Below are 9,401 nucleotides of genomic sequence, written 5' to 3'. Positions count from 1 at the left end.
ATAATTGATTGATCGAGGGGGAGTTTTTTTGTCTCAAAATCCGAATAATATTCATTACTTCAAGTGGTTGCATTCATCGAAAGGAACAAATGAAGATGCAATTGGTTCGAATTTGACCATGGGATATCTGGAAACAATATTTGATTATTTCTTTCATTTGAAATGGGCCCTTATTTTTTCATTTCATTTTTATTTGATTCTATTTCTATATTCTTTCCAGATCCAAGGACTAAACAATGAAAAAAAAAAAGTGCCAAAAAAGAAAAAAGCATTGACTCCCCTCCCATATCTTGCATCTATAGTCTTTTTGCCCTGGTGGATCTCTCTCTCATTTAATAAAAGTCTGGAACCTTGGGTTACTCATTGGTGGAATACCAGGCAATCCGAAACTTTTTTGAATGATATTCAAGAAAATAACGTTCTAGAAAGATTCATAGAATTAGAAGAACTATTCCTGTTGGACGAAATGATAAAGGACTACCAGGAGACACAGATACAAAAGTTTCGTATAGGAATCCACAAAGAAACGATACAATTGATCAAAATGCACAATGAAGATCATATCCATATCATTTTGGATTTCTCGGCAAATATAATCTGTTTCGCTATTCTAAGCGGTTATTCTATTCTGGGTAATGAAGAACTTCTCATTTTGAATTCTTGGGTTCAGGAATTCCTCTATAACTTAAGTGACACAATAAAAGCTTTTTCTATTCTTTTATTAACTGATTTATGTATCGGATTCCACTCGCCTTATGGTTGGGAACTAATGATTGGCTCGATCTACAAAGATTTTGGATTTTCCCATAACGATCAAATTATATCTGGTCTTGTTTCTACCTTTCCAGTCATTCTAGATACAATTTTGAAATATTGGATCTTCCATTATTTAAATCGTGTATCTCCTTCACTTGTAGTCATTTATCATTCAATGAATGAATGAAGAACTCATTTGATCCGCTGATATCAATCAAATAATCCCACTCTTTATACTTTTACCCGTCCAGGGAATTCGATTCCTCCTATATTCCAGTACAATTATTCCAGTACAATATCAGAATCGTGGATAGGGAACTATACTATACTAACTATATTAGCTACCTACCTAATTTATTGTAGAAATTTCCGGGATCAATGATTGGACCATGCAAAATAGAAATACCTTTTCTTGGGTAAAGGAACAAATGACTCGATTCATTTCCGTATCGATCATGATATATGTAATAACTAGGACATCTATTTCAAATGCATATCCTATTTTTGCGCAGCAGGGTTATGAAAATCCACGAGAAGCAACTGGGCGTATTGTATGTGCCAATTGCCATTTAGCTAATAAACCCGTGGATATTGAGGTTCCACAAGCTGTGCTTCCTGATACTGTATTTGAAGCAGTTGTTAGAATCCCTTATGATATGCAACTGAAACAAGTTCTTGCTAATGGTAAAAAGGGGTCTTTGAATGTGGGGGCTGTTCTTATTTTACCCGATGGATTCGAATTAGCTCCCCCCGATCGTATTTCTCCCGAGATGAAAGAAAAGATAGGCACTCTGTCTTTTCAGAGTTATCGCCCCACTAAAAAAAATATTCTTGTGATAGGTCCTGTTCCTGGTCAGAAATATAGTGAAATCGTCTTTCCCATTCTTTCTCCGGACCCTGCTACTAAGAAAGACGTTAACTTCTTAAAATATCCTATATACGTAGGTGGGAACAGGGGAAGGGGCCAGATTTATCCCGATGGGGGTAAGAGTAACAATACAGTCTATAATGCTACAGGAGCGGGTATAGTAAGCAGAATAGTACGTAAAGAAAAAGGGGGGTATGAAATAACCATAGCTGATGCATCGGATGGACACCAAGTAATTGATATTATACCTCCAGGACCGGAACTTCTTGTTTCAGAGGGTGAATCTATCAAGCTTGATCAACCATTAACGAGTAATCCTAATGTGGGTGGATTTGGTCAGGGAGATGCAGAAATAGTACTTCAAGATCCATTACGTGTCCAAGGGTTGTTGTTCTTTTTGGTATCTGTTATTCTGGCACAAATCTTTTTGGTTCTTAAAAAGAAACAGTTTGAGAAGGTTCAATTGTCCGAAATGAATTTCTAGATACATGGATCCATCAAATTGGTAAAAAGAGACGAACTATTGTTGATCGATGCAATTATGTATGATCAAAAAAATAATGAAAAGCTTTTTTCTTTATACTGTTTTTCGGCGAGATGTCAGGAATTGTTTGTGCCCCGTTCCTAGTAATAATATGTATATTCTGAAGAAGGCTACTTGACATTTTTTTTTTTTTCAAAAAAAAAATTGGAGTGGTGTGACTATGCCAGGCCTCTTAATCCCAGATTATAAATGCCATGTAATGCATCAATAGTTTTTGATTCTATTGTACCTAATAGAATCGAATTCTATTAGATAATAGGCAAGGAAGAAAATAAATGGCAAGGAATAAATGAAAGTAACAAATGATTCTAGGAGGGATTGCTCGTCTTACTAATCTTCCACACAAGAAAAGGAATTTTTCACCCTTTTCCTGTGTGGAAATAATAATGATTCTTGATCCTGTTCGTTAAAGATTACGATTTTCTTTTCCAGGACTATTATAACCTCTTTCTTTAGATTCATAAGCAGTAGTGGACAAACAAAAAAAAAGGGGGGGGCGGGGGGAATCACTCATTGAGCAAATAGAACTTCTTCAATGAACTTATAAAAAAAAAAAAAGCAAATTTTCGCTGTGATGAGATAATCAATAAGGATTTGGATATGTGCAAAAATCCAAGATTTTCACTTTTTTTTTTTCACCACACTCGGGCATTAAATTAAGTGTCTTTTGCTTGAAATTTTATTTATGGAGTAAGGTTCATTTCCATACTAATTGGAATTGATTTGAAGAATGTCTCATCTGTAGAAATCCATATTGTGTCATCCATAAAATCGATTGATTCCTTCTTTCTTCTTGCTTCGGAAGAGTCCGTCCATACTATAGAGGAACAGATACTATGACAATCAAGGGATTAAATTCTTCAAAAACATCATTAGAAACAAAGGAATGGGGTGGTTTTAAACATCGGATCGAAGCAAAGGATCCGTTTTGTCATTTCTACGAATCAAATATTCTTCTTATGTTGACTGAATGAATTTCCAACCTTTATGTTATGAAATGGATCAAAGTCTCGCTGGAAGAGTAAGAACTCAACAGGACCTTACCCCTCTTTGTTTTGTCTGATTCGAGGGGTAAGGTCCTGTTGAGTTCTTACTTTTTCATGTCCACAATCCGGTTCTCATCCGATCACTATAGGGATGAGCCCAATCCGGAGTATGAACCGTAAAAGAAAATACCTATTGAACCAATCACAGGAATACCAGTTACAGTACCTATCAGCCAAAGAGGAATCCTTCCAGTAGTATCGGCCATTTACCCCGCTTCCCTCCACATTTCATCAAGTGGTCATGCTAGAGACATAAACAGTCATGGATAATTATGAGGATGATATCCTTCCGAATGGGATAAGAGAATTCCTACTATTCTCTTTCTTTCTCTCAATTGAAGAAATAATTGGAAAATAAAACAGCAAGTACAAAAATGAGTAATAACCCCCAGTAGAGGCTGGTACGATTCAATTCAACATTTTGTTCGTTCGGGTTTGATTGTGTCGTAGCTCTATAATTCAGATTAGGTTTATCGTTGGATGAACTGCATTGCTGATATTGACCCCAAAAAAGAAACGGTAGGTACAGCCAGTCCGTGAACGGCCAACCAGCGCACTGTAAAAATTGGATAGGTTCGATCTATGGTCATTGAGGCCTCCTAAAAGGATCTACTAAATTCATCGAGTTGTTCCAAAGGGTCAAAACGGCCAGTTATTAATGGAATCCCCTGTCGGCTCTCTGTGAAATACTCGTTTGGCCGAGGGCTTCCAAACACATCATAAGCTAAACCCGTGCTGACGAATAACCAACCCGCAATGAATAGGGAAGGTATAGTAATACTATGAATAACCCAGTATCGAATACTGGTGATAATATCAGCAAAAGAACGTTCTCCCGTGCTTCCAGACATGCTGAGCTCCACATATTCTTGTACAGTCAAAGGGGGATCGATTCCTTGAAAGATGGGATCAGTAAATGGAAAACTACTGATATTTCATCTTTGTGAGATCGTCAATATTGTACCGAAGGTGTATTTAGAGTATACCGAATCAGTATAGCTATCCTTCCTCTGACACAGCAACGCAGTTTCAATCAGTATCGAAAAGAAATGGTACATAATTCCCCTTTTCCTTTCTTGTTACTTGTCTATGCGGAACCGCGTGTCATTCAATCAAAAATTGATCAAATTTCTGTAGTATAGGGTTTCAAGTATTGGCTTTGGACTAGAAACTGAAGTTCTTAGTAAAGTTTGAGTCAACGGGTTCTAGTTCTAATAATTAATGAACGAGATTATCATATTCCACACAATTCAATTAGATGCAAAATATAGAAATCCCCTCTCATGGTTGTAGAAAAGATATTTTTCTTTTTTTCTAATCCTTTCATTTCAAGTAATTGGTTGGTTCTACAGTAGTAGATAGTATTCGATGAAAGAAAGAGAAGAAACAATAAATAGTTTGAACAATCAATATTCGTGATGCAACCATTACTGGATTAGATCCAAAGGTTCCTTCTTGACCTAGCTACAAGGATGGAACTCCATGATATGGAAAGACAGACTGTGGAACCTAAAAGGATAATAGGAATTGATAAATTGAAAAAGAAAAGAAATAAATGGTCAAAATGGAAATTCTTTTGAAATCCAATTCTTTTATTCTATAGTTATTCAAAGATAATTTCATTTTTGAATGAAGTTACACGACACAGTTCTTCTGACTATTACTTTACTCACGAGTTGCTCAATGAATCTGTTGATTTGAAATCCCGACATTGGTAGATGTCACAGATGATAAATCAATCTTTTTTTTTTTTTCTACCTCTGCTACTCTATCTTTGTCAGTGCCGTCTATAATGACTGATGAATCAAGAACTTTCAATTGGAACTGATTCTGTCAATTGGTATTTTTTCTGATCATCACATCTCGCAAAAATTGAAACTTAGGTAAGTGCTTTATAAACATATGTAAAAAAAAAAGAACGTATCTCATTTAGCTCCTTCATGCCCACTATAACTAGTTATTTCGGTTTTCTACTAGCTGCTTCAACTATAACCCCAGCTCTATTGATTGGTCTGAGCAAGATACGACTTATTTGAAATTAATTGAATGAATAATTCATCAAAATAAATAGTTCTGTGAGATTTCAGGTATTCGATAGTTCCTTCCCGCGTTAATTACCAATTCTTGATCATTGAGATTCATGGGTGATTCGGAGTAATATTTAGGGATAGATATTACCTCTATTTTTACCCTTTCCAACAAATTGAAATGATTGAAGTTTTTCTATTTGGAATCGTCTTAGGTCTAATTCCTATTACTTTGGCCGGATTATTCGTAACTGCATATTTACAATACAGACGCGGAGATCAGTTGGACCTTTGATTGAGTAACATCTCTTTTTTGATTGACCTCCTTCTTAAGCTGCAGGAGGTCAAATTCAGGTTGCAGTTCAAGTTAGTAAAGTTATTTTATTGTGATTCAACATTACAAAAACAGAATCACGCTCTGTAGGATTTGAACCTACGACATCGGGTTTTGGAGACCCACGTTCTACCGAACTGAACTAAGAGCGCTTTCTTATGACAGGAGATACAACTGTAAAGAAAGGGATTCTTTTTGTACCCCCAATACACCTTGCATGCATGTAGTATCATAAAATGCAAAATTATGTCCAGTCCAGTCCAATTTGAATCGATCTCAACTGATCCCTCGTTACTGCCCATAGGAGAAGTAATAGGTAGGGATGACAGGATTTGAACCCGTGACATTTTGTACCCAAAACAAACGCGCTACCAAGCTGCGCTACATCCCTTTCAATTGTTGTACAGTTTCATTGTAGGGAATCCTTGTCTTGTTTTCCACATCGTTATTTCCTAATATCTAGAGACAATTTCTCTTGCCATTTCTTCTTTTTGATTTCATATAATCAAAGAATTATATACATATGAAACCTAACGTATAAAAAAATGAATATTTATCGGTAATGCTCAGTAAGAAAGGGTCATCTTTTTCTGTTTTAGGGACAAGTAGATCTAATCCACCGGATTATTGTACATATTCATTTTCATTTTAGTTCGGGATTAGGGATTTCGTGTACAAATACAAGTGATCTTTAGCTACAGATACATCTGATCATATATGTATTCCAATAAAGAAGGAGGATTTTCAATGCGAGATATAAAAACATATCTCTCCGTGGCACCTGTGCTAACTACGCTATGGTTCGGGTCTTTAGCAGGTCTATTGATAGAGATCAATCGTTTATTCCCAGATGCGTTGACATTCCCCTTTTTTTCATTCTAGTTATTGACATGGGAAGGGGTGAAGAAGATTAGAGATACAACAAATTCTCTGTGACTAATCCACCCTTTTGAATTTTTTTTTTAAGTTGTTTAGGAAGGAAAGAGAAAGAAAAGTGGATTAAACCTCAGCGAAACTCGGGCTCAGCATAGAATTAATAGAGGAGAGAACAGAAATAGAAATGTGGGTCTAGGACAGGCTGTTCAAGAGCATACAAGATAGTAAATGAAATACTGACTGGGATTAGAAATAATGGATAGTTAGAAATAATTGTATTACTTATTATTACTCTATTGATTGCAGCGAAATCTTTCATAATTGGATTTCGAGTTATCAGTTAGCAACTTCTATTTATTTTTCCTTCTTTTCGTATTCTTCGATTCAGATCGAAAATAGAAGAGTGGAGGGAATCCAAAATCCAAAGGAGGTTCATGGCCAAGGGTAAAGATGTCAGAATAAGAGTTATTTTGGAATGTACCAGTTGTGTCCGAAATGATTTAAATAAGGAATCGCGGGGCATTTCCAGATATATTACTCAAAAGAATCGACACAATACGCCTAGTCGATTGGACTTGAGAAAATTCTGTCCTTATTGTTACAAGCATACGATTCATGGGGAGATAAAGAAATAGATCGAACAGAATAGAATGTCTGTTCCACCCTTCCAAGGAACAGGACAAAATTACATATAGATAGATATATAAAATATAAACAAATCAAGTACTATTACTATTTCGGTCGGATCCGAAACCGAAATGAATGAAGAAATAAGATTTTAGAGATAAGGAATAAATCATGGATAAATCCAAGCGACCCTTTCGTAAATCCAAGCGATCTTTTCGTAGGCGTTTGCCCCCAATTGGATCGGGGGATCGAATTGATTATAGAAATATGAGTTTAATTAGTCGATTTATTAGTGAACAAGGAAAAATATTATCTAGACGAGTGAATAGATTGACCTTGAAACAACAACGATTAATTACTATTGCTATAAAACAAGCTCGTATTTTATCTTCGTTACCTTTTCTTAATAATGAGAAACAATTTGAAAGAACCGAGTCGACCCCTAGAACTGCTGGTCCTAAAACCAGAAATAAATAGGCCTACTTCTCAATTGAATCAAAACTCTAATTGGAATTCAAACTCAGATTGAGGTTTTGTTCGAAAAAGCCGAGATACTTGATTGTCGCGTCGTAAGAAAAAAAAAAAAAGAATGAATGGGGAAGAAAAAATATTTTTTTTTATTGAAAAGTGTTCGTTCATTTCTAATATTTATCATATTCATTTCTACTCTACCTTCCCGGAGTTCATTCTCCGGGGAACTCCGTTTAAATCATTTCGGTGAATTCGTTCCAGTCGCCTTATTTGATAATCTCATTTGAAATCATGTAAATGCAATTCCTATTTGATATAGCTATTTGTGCAAGTATTTTACGATTAAGAAGCAACTGCCTCTTGTACAGATCGTGCATTAATCGACTATAACTATAGGATACCCCATTTTCACGAGTTACTGCATTTATCCGAGTGATCCACAAACGACGAAAATCTCTCTTTTGCCTGCATCTATCCCGATGACTGGAAACCAAAGCTCTCATTTTCTGTTGAGTAGTAGTTCGAGTAAGTCTTGAATGAGCCCCTCGAAAGGTTGATGCAAATAAACGAATTTTTGTTCGACGTCTCCGAGCTATATATCCCCGCCTAACTCTGGTCATTGAATCAAATGAAACCTTGATGAATAACTAATTGATTTCTTTTCTTTCAGTCATTCTTTTCCCCTCCCCTAGTTTATTAGTAACAAAACGGATTCTTCCGATGTATAAAATAAAAATTCCAATGGCTTTTGCTACTATGACCTTCCCAACCACGATTTTTGATTTCTTCCAGGCATTTCACCTCGGAATAAGAAATTGTACCGATATTAGATATAAAATATCTAGTAAATAGGTAGTAATAAATAGAGAAAAATGGAGAAATAAATAAATAGTGGCTTCCATCGTTTCTATGATTACTTCTTAAACGGTGAGGTCCTCTCTATACACCGGAGCTCCTTCCCCCATTTAATCAATGTTATTAGTAACTTGTACAGTTCACACTCTTTGGCTCTACCCATAAAATTATCCAGTATATAGGTCTTTTCACAATGAGATCCATCCATACAGTGACGGCATTTAATTATGAAGGTTGGCTAGGTAGCTAACCCTGTTAGTCCGTTCTTGCAAGAGTAGAAGCATAATCTTTCTGCTTTTAAAATACTATTTTCCCCGCTTAATGGATAACCATTTGCTACCAATGGGGAATTGATTTTCATCTCAAATCGAGGTGATTGGATTTGCACCAATGGAAACCATAAATTCCATACACAATAGAGGTATATGATAGATCTTTATTTTGAGATAGTGAATGGAATGGAGTTCTTCCATTCTATCCTACTCATTGGTACTGGTCATTGATACTGGAAAAATCGTCTCATTTGTTCCAGATCATGATCTGAACGAGTCGCACATACACCCTAGTACATGTTCCTCGACGCTGAGGACATCCTCGAAGGGCAGGGGATTTCGTGACATTTTTGATTGGCTGTCTTGTGTTTCTAATAAGTTGTTTAATAGTTGGCATGCTGAATCGTATACAGAATGGGCTGGTTTAGATCGATCCTAACCGGATGATTATGAATTACTTCCATTTCATATAATATTTTACCAGGTTAAGAAGATAAAATATCAAATCACGGCTCATTCGAATTATGGTTCGAAATGGAATCAAGAATTTATGTGAAATCCCCGGTATTTTCGACCGCGACAACATCAACAATGCCATGGGCTTGGGCTTCTGTTGCTGACATAAAAACATCCCTTTCCATGTCTTCGGATATAACCCATAAAGGCTTGCCGGTTCTTTGTACATAAACCCTTGTGAGGGTTTCGCGGAGTTTCAGTAGTTCTTC

At 36.0% G+C, this 9,401-nt stretch overlaps 2 non-coding genes across 2 annotated transcripts; both read right to left on the bottom strand.

Moving 5' to 3' along the window:
- Positions 1-5,653: 5,653 nt before the first annotated feature.
- TRNAW-CCA (transfer RNA tryptophan (anticodon CCA)) lies at positions 5,654-5,727 on the bottom strand. The gene has a single exon. It is a non-coding gene; the product is annotated as a tRNA-Trp (tRNA).
- A 165-nt stretch (positions 5,728-5,892) lies between these two features.
- TRNAP-UGG (transfer RNA proline (anticodon UGG)) lies at positions 5,893-5,966 on the bottom strand. Its single transcript has one exon. It is a non-coding gene; the product is annotated as a tRNA-Pro (tRNA).
- Between the last annotated feature and the right edge of the window lie 3,435 nt (positions 5,967-9,401).

The sequence above is a fragment of the Tasmannia lanceolata genome, unplaced genomic scaffold (assembly GCF_043159265.1).
Source record: "Tasmannia lanceolata isolate RefF3 unplaced genomic scaffold, GAP_Taslan_0.1 ptg000347l, whole genome shotgun sequence".
In the NCBI taxonomy this organism is placed as follows: Eukaryota; Viridiplantae; Streptophyta; class Magnoliopsida; order Canellales; family Winteraceae; genus Tasmannia; species Tasmannia lanceolata.
This window is presented reverse-complemented; position numbering and strand designations above follow the sequence as displayed.